We start from the raw sequence: 14362 nt of genomic DNA on the forward strand, positions 1-14362 counted from the left end.
GGCCGGGAAACAACTGGCGTCGTATCTGAAAGCGAAGCGGAGGCAGCACTCGATCGCAGCAATAACTGACAAAACGAATAAATCACAGTCAACAAACAGAGGCATCCTGGAAGTCTTCAGGCAATTCTACCAGGAGCTATATAGCGCGGATGACAATCTCGACGCTGATGGGGGAAAGGACCTACTTAGCAAAATCAACCTGCCAACACACTCAGCCGAGCAAAGAGAAAGACTAGAAGAGGATATAACAAACAAGGAAATTGACGCAGCAGTCAACCAACTAAAACCAAACAAGGCACCGGGGCCTGACGGATACACGGCAGCCTTCTATAAAGAATTCCTCGAACAACGGAAAACAACCATGGCAGAGGCCTACACGCACTGCATCCAAAGAGGGCGGATGACGGATTCACTGGCAGAAGCAAACATCATTGTGATCCCCAAAGAGGGGAAAAACCCGCAATTTCCAAAAAACTACAGACCAATCTCACTCATCAATGTGGACTGTAAAATATACGCAAAAATACTTGCAAACAGGCTAAATAGGATCCTACCGCTACTCATCCACAACTCACAAGTAGGCTACATTAAAAATAGACTATCCCAGGACAACACAAGACTACTGTGCCATCTCATTAACCAAACTACACAAAGCGAAGAACAGGCAGTGATGATAGCGCTCGACGCGGAGAAAGCTTTTGACTGAGTCTCCTGGCCCTTCCTAGACACCTGTATGGGGAAATTCGGATTAGGAACTAAATACAGAACAATGGTGATGGCCCTCTACAACAAACCAAGAGCCAGGGTAGTAGTGAATAGAGGCACGTCCGAACCGCTAACATTAGAAAGAGGCACAAGGCAGGGCTGTCCCCAGTCACCCGGCCTCTTCCTGCTAGCTCTAGAACCACTACTAGCCATGATAAGAGACAACAGCGACATAACAGGCGTCAAAATCAGAAGCAAAACAGTGAAACTAGCAGCATACGCTGATGACGTCCTCATCACCACCACAAAACCAGAGACATCAATCATGGCACTAATGGAAACCATCGCGAAGTACCCAACAGCCTCAGGACAAATCAGAATGCAAACCAATGAATATACACACTACGAGAGCAGTACTAGGTCAATCAGGCCTCGCCTGGCAAACGAAACCCCTCAAATATCTGGGCCTACTTTTCGGGAGGAACCTAAAAGCAACCCTAAAACACAACGAGGAAGCCACCCTCAAAAAAATAAAGGAGAGACTGGACCTCTGGCCCCCCAAATACATCAGCTGGTGGGGAAGGGTGGAAACAATTAAAATGATGGTAACCCCTGCCGTCAACTATACACTCAGCATGCTGCCCCTAGCAATGACAGAGGACTTTCACAAGAAGCTAGACAAACTAATAAACAGATTTTTATGGAGAGGCAAGAAACCAAGAATCAGCCTGCAGAAGCTGAGACTAACGAAAGCCCTAGGCGGCCTAAACATAACAAACTTTAAGAACTTCTAAACCGCCTGCCTAGCGAAGCAAGGAATATTCTGGGACGCAAAAACACAGAACTATGAACCGGAGAGGCTGAAGTTAGAAAGGAACATCCTGGGGGGGCTGAACCCAATAGCCATGCTCACAGCTAACAAGCACCCACACAGATTGGATCCTATTATCAAAGACACTAAAGATGCCCTACTGAGAGTAGACAAACTAATGGGACAAAAGATCGGCGGAAAAAACTGGGAATCAATCTGGTTCAACACAAGGATACGATACCTGGGGAAGATCCTGAACAATGAGGCTTGGATTGAGAAAGGAATAACCACACCACACCAGCTGGAAACGAAAAAATCACCTATCACCTTCCAAAATCTCAAGGAGTTCTACACCCTCCCTGACATAGAACTATATACATTCCTGAAAATCAAAACTGCAACAACAAAGGCGAATCTAAGCAAGAACCCACCAACCATAATCCAATACTTGTGCAACCTCAACGCCACAGGCCACCACACAGCACAAATCTACAAACTCCTAAGCCCCCACACGTCTACACTGAACAAAAAGGTGACAAGTGCATGGGAAACACTAGGAACAAGACAACTCACTGACGTGGAAAAGAGCAAACTATGGAAATCGGCAACAACTAATAAAGTCACACCACAACTGGCACAAACAAAATTCTGGCTGCTTCACAGAGCCTTCTGGACCCCGGCAAGGCTCCACAAAGCAGGCATAAGAGACAGGAACATGCTGGAACTGCGACAAAGAGACGGGAAGTCTAGAGCACCTCATATTCGAATGCCACAAGGTGAAAAGCTTCTGGAAGAAGGTATATAGCTTCATCAACGATGTCACGGGGAAAAACATACAAGGAGGCTTCGCTGGACTGACCACGGAATTCATGACAGATAACCTAGAGAATAAGGAAGAGAGGGACCTAGTAGACATCCTGCTAACTGCGGCGGTGAAAATCATATTAACTAACTGGAAAAACACAGCAAAAGCAACCTTCAAGAATTGGATAAACTGGGTCACCTTCCTTAGAGGCGCGGACAACATCACTGGCAAATTCTCAAAGGAGCACAACGCTAAGAATGAGATGTGGGAAGCCCTCGACGCACACCTAGAGACACGCCAAACCTAAAAAAAAAAACTCTCCCCTTCACTCTTCTTCTCTTCTTTCTCTCACACCAGGGGGGTACAGTATACTCAATGCATAATGTATAGTGTGTAACCATGACGCAAGATATAGTGTACAACCAAGATGCAAGAAGCCAAACTCAACTGTAACCCCCCTTTTTGCATTACTCTGTACTGTATATATCCTCTGATATGCACATTTTATAATAAAAACTTTTTTGAGATGAAAAAAAACAACAACAAAAAACAATTCCCAATTCTCAAGGAGCGATGGTTAACAAGCTCTGTGATAATTCATTTAGTGGTAGCATGGCACCCTCAACCGAAACCCTCAAGGGCGCTGTCTACTCGACAGCACTATACAACCACGCACTTACAACCAGGCTGACCAAAAGGAGTAGCATAATACCGTATTACTCAAAAGCGCTTCCAGGCTTTATGAGGGTCACGCATCGCTATATATTAAACTACACCATCACTAGGAGATGAAGGCCAAATAAGAGACCTGTGGGCGGAGCTGCACTCAACACATGTGCAGACTTTCAAGGCATGCTACCCGGCCAGCTAACCCGGAGAGTACAACCCTAGGCCTGGGTCCGACTGGTTCACTTGCTGTATGTCTCTGGCGCCTGCCGTTCCCCACACCGGAGAGAAACCCCCCGCGATGCCTCTTAATCCGGTCCCCAACGGCGGCAGTGGTGCTGGAAGCGAGGCGTTTACACCATGCAGCATCGCCCCCAGGGCCCCACAGGCACAGACGTGGGGATTCATGGGGGGGCGGGGGGCGTGCTGGTTGCTAGGGAGAGGGGCGAAAAAATGCTCCTCCTACTGCGGCTGACTAAGCAGGCCTACGTAGAGGAAGTTTGACCCCCACCCCTACCCCCTTCCAAACACTAGCCACCCCCATGGCCCTCCTGCGGTGGGACGGGCCATAAACCTCCGGCATGGCCTGCGTGGTGGACCCAGGGTTTGGGGGGGGGGGTGTCTCTACGAAGGATCACATTCCCTGCACGGCAGTGATTACTAAAAGACCGGGCAGCCGCATTCCCGAAGGGCACCATAGAGAGCGTATGTCTCCAACCCCCTCTGTGACCTTTCAATCTGATGGCACCGTAGGGTTTAATCTGCCCGTCTTAGATACTACACATTGCACATCACCCCGATGGCATGGTTGTTTCCATGTTTCTCCCACCTTGCCCACGTCTCACACACTGAAGAATCCACCTCTAGGTGCAGAACAATCACTGGTACAGTCTAGTTGGCAATACCATTCAGACAAGATAGCACAGTATATGCAGCACAACACGCCCCAGCTTCCCTGTGAATATACCCGTGTCAGATCGGAACCATGCACCTATTCCAGCTCAAATGTAGGCCTCCTTTGCACCACGCTCCAAAATAATCAAGCAGCAAAATGCACAATCAACATCAGCCTTCGTTGCCCCTGATAGGCCCCTGCACAGCTGATCTCCGCCACAACTAGCTGCAATGTAGTGACCACTGAAAGACCGGGCTGCCGCAAGGGGCACAAGGAGGCCAGAGGCACCCCAGACTGAGTGATCCGGGTTCGGAGGGAAGTGCAGCCTCCACCGAGCACTCGCGGTGCATGACCAGCAACAAGCGACCGGTAAATGAATGAAAACATCCAGTCGATCCAACCAAACGCTGTACCTCCCGGCACTCGCCACACCACCAGTAACACCCGAGGAACCCTGAATGGATCGCACACCGTTCTCCAAATGGCAAGGAAATTCACCATTCCCGACACATGCAAGCCATACAACCAAGATGAGGCTCGAACTCGCGACATGAACCCTGGAGACCGATGCTCAATCCCCTCCGCCACTGGGTTAACGCATGAGCAACCTCCACACAATTTCACAGAAGTGGCCCGAAAACGCCATGCACTTCCCTCCCGCAGGGACACGAACCCACACAGCTACACTCCCCCGGCGCATCACCGCAGACTCACCAATGTAGCGCCACGATGTATCCAACGAAACCCCACAGCCCCTCCCACTGCCCGACACCAGACCAGCACCTCAGAGCACCCCAAAGACACACTGCGTGCCGGTCCGCAAACATCCCCAAAACCCGGGCCAAAACAAACACCGTGCAACACACGAAAACAACCTCAGTCCACTCTGCCCTCCACGCCCCATCAGAACAAAGTGCCGATCACAACAAAAGGCCTGAGGGGCCATACCGAAAACTGACAGCGAAAAACACCACCCAGACCCGGGAACGCGACGTCAGGTCAAAAAGGGGGGGGGGAGGACAAGATGGGTGCAGCGAGGCAGGTCGACACAGGACGACCAGAACAGAGGCTGGGAGGGCAGAACGACCAACAAAGAGGTCGCCTACTGGGCGGCAGGGGCCTAAATACCCGGCCGGCCCACCCCCAACGTGCCCTCCCTCGGATGCACGTCCCTTGCGCACCTGACTAGGACTAAAGGGGGGCTCCGACTAATGGGCACTCAGGGGGCTGCCCTGCTGATGTCCCCCTGTGGGGGACGCCGGCAGCGCCATTCCTCTTAAAGGAGTGCAAGAGGGGGCAGTCGCCGACCTGTCTTTTTAAAATTTTATTTAAAAGCTCCTCTGATCATCTCCGGCGCCGATTACTGCTCCCGGGCGGCTTGATCTTCACACCTCCACGCAGCAGCACTCGCGTCTCAGGGCCGCGCAGCTACCACCTGGCTGAGCGTCATGTTGTCCGTGCGTTTCGGACCCTTTTCTCCCCACAGGCCAATTCCACAGTCCGTCCTCTGCAGGGGTTATAATGCGCCCAAGCCGCTTCGACGTGGCCTGATCAGGCTGAGACCCAGTCTACGTGGGCCTGTCGTATCTCCGAGAACCAAGATGGTGCCTGCTCCCCTCTGAAGTCCGGGCTCGTTCCAGCAAACACCGGAGTCCCTGAACGGCCGCAACCGCTCGTATGGTAGCGCAGGATCTCTCGAGTCACAGGAGACTGTTTTCATAGCATGCATGAGCCAGGATGATGCAGGATTTTGCCCTAGGTTGGGCCACCGCGCAGAGCTCTTTCAGAGCACGTCTACACTGTCATGATTGCTGTGTTGGCCACCTCACTGGGGGACAACACTCGGGGTAATGCTGGCTATGGGCCTATGGGGCACAGTTAAATGATCACAGGAGTCAGGAGAGCTGATGTAACTAGGCTTGCCTCTGCACCTGAATGGCGTGCGTGAGCGCGCACCTAACTTTTATTAAACTGAGGTCACATGACCTCCATGTTGAGTACGTGCCCATTGCGTCACGGGCACAATACTACATTCCTCCCCAACAAACATCAAAACCACATAAGCATGGAATCCTACTGCCAGCTAAGTTATCAAACTATACATTTCAAACCTGGCATCATAATCATATTCAGTTAACACCAAAACCACAACAGTCTTACGTTAGAAAGTCCTTCAATCGGCAGGATGGCTCAGGATTTCTTCACAGGCTGTACTGAGACAGACGGCGACTGGTTACCTCAGCATCTTCAGCTCGAGCCATGGACCCAGAGCAACCAGCCCCAGGCGGATTCGAAGATACCTCCAGCTCTGCACGGCGGACACCATTCTGTTGAGATGAAGGAGTGTCTGGATTCACCATCGTCCTCCCGTGGAATTAACTCCATCGCCTCCCCTGCTTGACCGGCCCCACTCTCTGTCGGGGGGCCATGTTCAACTTCAGGCGGATTCAGGGTCGAGGCCAGCACCTCTTTGTGCTACTTCTTGAAGTGCGACACATTTCGGGCAACAGTTTCTCGGCCACGGGATGCAATTATCCGGGTTACTTTGACATTAACCACAGTCCAAGGTTCTTTTTCATATGGCAACTGAAATTTGACACTGGCAAATTGGTTCTTCAATAGTACCAAGTTACCCTTTTCAAATTGCCGAGACTTGGCCTTCCTCCGTTGACTGACTTGAGAGTTCGCTTCCTTACGCCGAGCAATAACCTGGGAATCATCGGGTGTTGGCGGCTGCCAGTGCGGGTGATGAGGTATGGAGTCGGTGACCTCCCGGCCCATAAGCAGATTAGCAGGCGCGACGCCCGAGGTGGTATGGGGCGTCTGACGGTAGCTTCTCAGAAACTTGAAGATAGCCAGCTAAATAGATTGTCTTTTGTCATAGGCGATTCGAATCACTTTGTTGAGAGTCCTCATAAACCTTTCCGCTTCACCATTGGCCTGAGGCCATCTGGGATTATTTTGGCGGTGTCGAATGCCAAGGTTGATGAGGAAAGCCGGCAGTTCCTGCCCCTGTAAAGGAGGCCCGTTATCTGTTCGCAGCTCCTGGATGAGGCCATGGGCAGCTATGATCTTTTCAATCTTCGGTATTACCTCATTGGCACTAGGAGAAGCTATTATCTCAACTTCGGGATACTTTGAATGTTCATCAATGGCCACAAATGTAAGCCGACCATCTGGCAGACTGCCGAATCCAGACTTACGCAGGACCACGGAGACCTCGGCCGAGGTTCTGCAATGATGGGGCAGGACGTGGCATCTCCCCCGTCACCTGACATGACGAGCAAGAACGGACAGTAGCATCCACCAGTTCGTCCATCAGTGGGAACCACACTTTGCTGCGGAGACGGGATTTAGTCTTTACCATGCCCTGATGTCTGATGTGAGCGAGCTGAACACACCTATCTGTTAAGGACGTGGGGATCACCAGCCGATGTCCCCTCAGCAAGCTCACCTCTGACATGGTATAAGCTCTCCATTATCCTCTGGGCAGATGGAGTCAATATCTTCCACTCCTCTTTAGCCTTGTGCCAATTGCCACTCTAGAGAGCCCCCTTGGCCCTCTGCAGACAGTCATCTTGTAGCGTAGTTCCTATATTCCCAATAGACTCTGCGCATTGGAATAATATATACTGCAGCTTAGACGTAGGACTAAGGTCAACTAGGTCTCTGCAGAATATATTAGACTTAATTATGTGTGTGCCAGCTAGCTCAGAGGTCACTAGAAACTTTCTCGAAAGTACAAGAAGGCATTAGTTTCTGACAACCATATAACATGACAACTTTGTTTCCCAAGAATAAGAAATCAATCTTCAGAGTTGTGGAAACAATAGATAACTATTTTACTTAGTCAATCGTGTATACTTAGTTTCACCAGAGTTGCTGAGAAATTAGAGAGACGGGCGTTTTCAATAAAAGGTATTTATTGAACAGTCTTCTATCTCAAGTATGAGAAATGTACTGCTACAATAGTAATGCTGGTTATAAAGTACAAGGCATACAATACAAACAGCATTATAAAGTAGTACTGTAAAAGCATGATATGGTTTCTAAGCCATAAGTTGCTTTAAATAGATAAAATGCATAAAATACATACAATGATAAAAGAGAAGGCTAAAAGTACTCAACTGGGGCTTCTAAAATACGCCTACCCCGATGTACCTGACCTAAACCTAGCACAAGGGAAGAAATACGTTTTAGGAGTAGTTTTAAGTTTAGTATTCTTTGCCTAGAATCTGCCAAGAGTCTAATCAAGAATTCTCTAAGGGTCTAATCAGCTCCGTACCTTGGGTTAGAATGAAGGAAGTCTTGTATCTCTCTTGAGGTTCTGTAATTCTCAAGTCTGACTCCATTTTGTTCTGTGCCACCATTTTGTGTTGCCCTCACGTAGGCCTGTAAAGGTAACCTGGCGAACGAAGTGGCCTGGCCTTCTTAGTTCATGTATACATTAACTAGGTTTCTCTTTGACTCTGAAATGAGCTATAAGAAACTGACCTCTTCACCTGAAACTGACCTCGCAAAGCCAATTTCCCTGATCGATCTTTATCTGAGATTGCCAATCAATGTTCAGGACATTGTTAACTTTTTAGTTTCCTTGCACGTGCTTTATCTTGTTCAGCATCTGTTACTGTTTTTTTTTATGTTTCTTCATTACATGGGTTATGCTTTCAATTATAGGTTTGTCCGGCTTGTGGAGATTGAATTTGGGACATTCCTAATAATTAACTTTTGGGTTGGGAAACTGTAAATTGAGTTTTTGCTATGTGATACTTTGTTTGAAAATGTATCTTATTGGCTAGAATTTTGTGCAGTGGGTGTACATTTATAAGGTGAATATTGGGTATAAAAGGAGACGTCTCGCCTTAGTAAAATGAGCAGTCTCCTGAAAATTTACACTGTGATGTATTTCTAGGATTACTGTTACTAGCTGCAGCTAATAAACTTGGTCTCTGACGCCATCCAGAAATATTCCGTGTCTTTGAATACCAAGACAGGTGAACTCGAAGATCTTGGGCGTGCCCCTGACACCGCTGGGGTAAACCCCGGTTCTTCACTCTCTCAGGACTCGATCTCCCAGATACCCACAAGGGTAAGCTGGAAACACTGGAGCTGGATTTCTCGGCAAGTGAAGAAACAGCGTCTCTCAGTGCGTCTGCTGGAGGGTCGGCTTCCTTCGGCACTTGCTGCTGCAGGGCGTCGGGCAAGTAGTTAGTCGATCTGCTCCAAGAACCACCGTGTTTTAGTTTGGGCAAATGTAGGCATATTTATACCATGAAGGTGCCGAGTTTGACGCATGATTGGTGTAGGAAGGTGGCTACCTGACTATGGTTACCCCAGATTTTTTGCCTGTGTTTAGCTGGTTTTTTGACTTAGTTGACCTGGTTCCCTGCTAATCAGGGCCCCAGGCCATCTGCTCTCTCTGTAAAATGGATTCCATGTACCCTAGGTACATACCACAATTGGAAATGGACTCCTTGTCAGCCCCTGTATGATGCACTATAGGTGCCCAGGGCATAGGGGCCACCAAGGCCTACCAGGGGTGCAGCATATCTTTTGCCACCCCTGGCTGGTTCTTAAATTGACACAACTGGCTGATCACTCAGCTGGGGTAAGGTGGTGTAATCACCCCTTACTTAGATATAGTATACCTATATCTAAACCTATATCTGGACACATATAAACCTGTGAGCCACTCCTATGGAAGGCCTCATCAATCCTGGAGGCAGAGTGCGTGGTTTAATGTGAGATGGAGCTCTAGCATGAGCTGAGCCTGTCTGCAGCTGTCGGGAACAACTCCCTAAGCTGTTTCAGGATAATGCCATACCATATACTCTTAAGTGCCTTATAATCCTCGCGGTTATATAGCAACTCTGGTTTGGCTTTATCAAAACATGTCGTGTAAGGTGTCATACGATTTGGAATACTATCCCCTCTCCAGTTCTGGCGACGGGGATAGCATTCCACCCCTCTAGAGGGGTAAGACATGTTGCTTTACTTTAATGCGGTTAATTTCTAAAAGGGCCTTAGATCCACAAAATGGATGCCTCTGCCACAGACAAGAGTCTGGACCCCTGCAGCTGACCGAAACTCAGCCAAATGGGGCCTGGACAAAGGGTCACCACCCTCCAGACAGGAGATAGTGGATTGTAGCAGGGAGGTCTGAAAGAAACCAGACACTGCCTGGGGCACACAAGGCTGCCCCTTGCATAATCCGGCCAAACCGGTTCTGGGGCACTCCAGCCCTCGTGCCAGGGCGGCCTGGATCAAAGGAAAGGGGTGTATCCACCCCCTTCCTGGGTCCCACCCATAGGGGGGGACCTAGCAGGTAATCACGCCCCCCAGATTCGAATAAGAGTGGGAGCAGTGCCAATGCACTTCAGATTATCCTGAAGAAACATAAGAAACAAATTCTGGACCCTTCGACATCCTACTCGACGTAGAAGCCCGAAGAATCTCCCTTGTGGTCAAGGAGTGACCACCCTGTGCAAACTCGAGCGACAGAGATCGACGAGATCAAGCCTGCCTGCTTTCCAACAGCCCGATCCACAGTCCCTGCAGAGCTGAGATCCGTGGAGGCGACCGGAAGCGTGGGGCACGCCATCTTGAATTGACCACGAGACGCTGACTGTGCAGCCCACGAGTGACCCTCGAAGCTGTACACCGGGGTTTGAGAAGCCCCAACCCTGAGCCACTCTTGCACCGAAGCTCACCCCTCTACACTCATCGAGTGCTGCGTGGGGCCCTTCTGCTACTTTTGGCTCAACGCGTTGGCCCGGTCACTTGCCAGCCGGCTAGTGGCCCCTGTGCCAACGAAAACTTGAAATCGACTTGTGAATCTGGTTGCTCCAGATTTGCACCAGCTCCCCTGAAAAGGAGCCCCCACTCTGACCCTCCTGGTTTGAGTGAGAAGCAATCTCCCGGTTCCGCGTGGATTGCTTTTGCCAAGTGTTGTTTGCTCCAATCTTGAAGCCGATAGCGCCGACGGCGAGAGCCTGCGTGGGACAGATCGTGACCTGCTCCTGGACGTCGTAGATGCCCCAGAGCCCACGTGACAGCGGAGAGAAGCACCTCGACAGCGACCTGATTGCGCCCGACATTGCCTGGTTCCGTCCTGGTTCCACCCTGGTCACTGCTGAGTGACCCAGACTCTGTCCCCTCTGCTTTCAGGTACTTTTCGACTCGAGTCCACCCTTGGACTCCACCGGACACTTCTCTTTCACCCCGCCTGCAGCCCTTTCAGCTTCAAGCACCAAGAGCCTGCGTGACGAAACCCGACTCAACTTCGACCCTGTGCACCCGCTTCCTGTGGGTGAGGTAACTTTGCTCCGCCGGTGTTCCCACACTGGTACACATCTCTAGGGTCTGTGTCTTAAGTTTTGTTCCTCTAGGTTCAGCGGAAGTGTCCTTAAACTTTAACTTTGTAACTTTTACGCACCATTGGTTAACATTGGTGCATGCGTGCGCTTTCCGCACTGCTCCCGAATCCCGTGGGCCTCTCCCGACTTCAGCACTGCTTGTCCTGACTGCTCCCAGCGATTCCCTAGGCCCTAGGCCTAACCACTGTTCGATTGGTATCTCTTATACCACTTGTTTAGTATATGGTTTGAGTGGCCACCCGCCCTCATCCATAATTGTGCAACTTGTATGTTTAAACTGTGCTTTTGATTTAACGCTTGTGCCCCTTTATTCATAAAGAATACTGGGGATTGTTTTTAGTAATAAACACATATATTTTTATAATATATACTTGTGTGGTGTCCTTTCATTTGATATTACAGGATTGTATGTGGTAAAACAGCTCGCTTAACACAACCTCTTAAGTTAAGCCTTTAGGCTGCTTAGTCCATGCTACCCCTAGGATAGCTTGTCTAACAAGGTTGACTTACAACCTGACACCATAAGGGATTGTTTGGTCTGATAATAGGTGGTTCCAGAATTGGAAACATCACCTATCAGGCCAACTTCTCACATTGGTGGGCAGCGGTGCGGATTTGAGCTTGCTGTTGTTTTACCATTGCAATCTTTTATCAAATTGAAAGATCACATCAAGTACCTCTAGGTACATATAAATCAAAAGCTTAGCATATTAAGTTCTACTGAACTTAGTAGTTGTAGATTAAAGGGATTAGCACACCCTGACTACAACTCACTAGCAAGGTACAGTAGGAAAACACTTAGTGTAGGTAAGTGCACCACTTACACCTCACTAGCAGTCATGTCTGACACAGGAAAAGCCTCAGGGTCTGCTCCTGTGACAGTTGACCTTACCAAGGCAACTTCCAGCTATGACAAACTAACCCGAAAGGACTTGATAGCCTTGTGCATATCAAGAGGGTTAAAAAGGGGCAGAAGTCCCACATGTCCTATCCTGATAGCCATTCTAGAGCAGGATGACTTAGAGAAGGGAAATGAACCCCCCTTAGAATCAGGAGAAGGAGTGAACCCCCCTGTAACTGATACCACTCCAGAGGAGGAAGAAGAAGAGGAGGAAGAGGAGGAGGAGGAGGACTCAGAAGTAGAGGACCCAGAGAATCAGGATCAGAGGGGTAGCCAGGTCCAAGTTGCCAGGCTTAACCAGGCCAACTTAGACCTACTGGGAAATGGAGAGGGCCAGCACCTCCCCAGATCCAACCATGTCATTCTCCCAGGCACCAGAAGAGTGAGATCTCCCTCAGGGGACTCTCATATTTCTAGTGCCTCTAGAGAATCTCAGAGAGGCATGACTGCTTCTCAGAAGACAGAGCATAGGGCCAGAATGAGGGCTGTCAAACTCCAAATAGAGAGGGAGGAGGTAGCCCTGGCTCAAGCTAAACTTACCTTGGCTCAAGCTAGACTTACCTTGGCAAGAGAGCAGAAATTGAGTGGCTTAGATGCCACTGGTGGCAGCAATATTCCTAAAGAGAAACCCAGGTCCTATGATAGTAGAAACCTGACAAAGATTGTGCCCCCCTACAAGGAAGGGGATGACATCCACAAGTGGATAACTGCTCTTGAGAGAGCCTGCATGGTACAGCAGGTTCCTGAGGAACAGTGGGCAGCAATCTTATGGTACTCCTTTTCAGAGAAAGGGAGAGATAAGCTCCTCACTGTCAGACATGAGGATGCAAACAATTACAAAGTCCTGAAGAGTGTCCTAATAGATGGGTTTGGCTTAACCACTGAACAGTACAGGTTGAAGTTCAGAGACACCCAGAAGACACAGACACAGGACTGGACTGATTTTGTAGATTGTGCTACTAAGGCTCTGGAGGGTTGGCTACATGGCGGCAAAGTACATGACTTTACAGGATTGTATAATTTGATTATGAGGGAGCAGATCCTAAGTAATTGTCAGAACCAGCTCTTACACCAGCACCTGGTGGACTCTGATCTGACCTCTCCCCAAGAATTGGGAAAGAAGGCAGACAAGTGGGTCAGAACCAGGATTAGGCCTAAGAATCAGGACAGTAACCAGAAGAAGGAGTCTACCAAGCCTCAAGATAAGGGTGGGGATAAAAATAAAGAAAAGACTTCCCCAGGGCCCCAAAACTCCAAGAATGGGGGTGGGTCCCAAGACACTTCTTCAACTGAGAAAAAGCCTTATTGTTATGCCTGTAAACAGGTTGGGCATTACAAAACAGACAACTGTTGTCCCAAGAATACCAATAAAGAGAATATACCTCCAAAGCCAGCTCCACCACCTCCTGTTACTGTCAGCAGTAATCCCCCAGGAAGTGGGAGCACACCCAGGAATCTGGGTGGGTTTACTTTTGGAGCCCAGGAGGACCCTGGCCTATCCAGGTCCCCCTCCCCAAATAATCTTGTTTATGAGACTGGCATGGGGTTTGCCAACTTCTCTGATTGCCCAAATACTTTGAGCAAATATAGACAATAACCCATCATCAATGGTTTGAAAGTTGAAGCTTTTAGAGACACAGGGGCTAGCATCACCATGGTGGCTGATGGCATAGTCCCCTCTAAGCAACTTTTACCTGGTGCCACATACCAGGTTACAAACATTGATGGAATCCAAACAAATCATCCCATGGCAGTAGTAAGTCTCAGCTGGGGAGGTGTCATTGGCCCAAAGAGAGTGGCAGTGTCACCAAACTTGCCTGTAGACTGCCTACTTGGTAATGATTTGGAAATCTCAGCCTGGGCTGAGGTTGAACAGGAAATCCATTCTAGAATGATAAATTCCAATGGAAAGGTTAGTGGGGCTGTAATGGCTACAGCCCCAATCCAAGATGTCCTTCCTGAAAAGGTTGGTAGGGCTGAGAAACTCTCTGCCCCATCTTTAGCAAAAGCTCTTCCTGAACAGAATAGCAAAGCTGTTATGATAACAGCAGAAACCCAAACTGAGTCTCCTCCTGAAAAGGTTGGTGGGGCTGTGATGGCCACAGCCCAAACTCAAACTGATATGTGTGTTGTGAAACCTGAAATGATGGATAACTCCACACAAACTGAGAGCATGGAGGAGGAAGAGAAATCTCCCCCTCAC

Source organism: Lissotriton helveticus, chromosome 2_1 (assembly GCF_964261635.1).
Source record: "Lissotriton helveticus chromosome 2_1, aLisHel1.1, whole genome shotgun sequence".
Classification (NCBI taxonomy): Eukaryota; Metazoa; Chordata; class Amphibia; order Caudata; family Salamandridae; genus Lissotriton; species Lissotriton helveticus.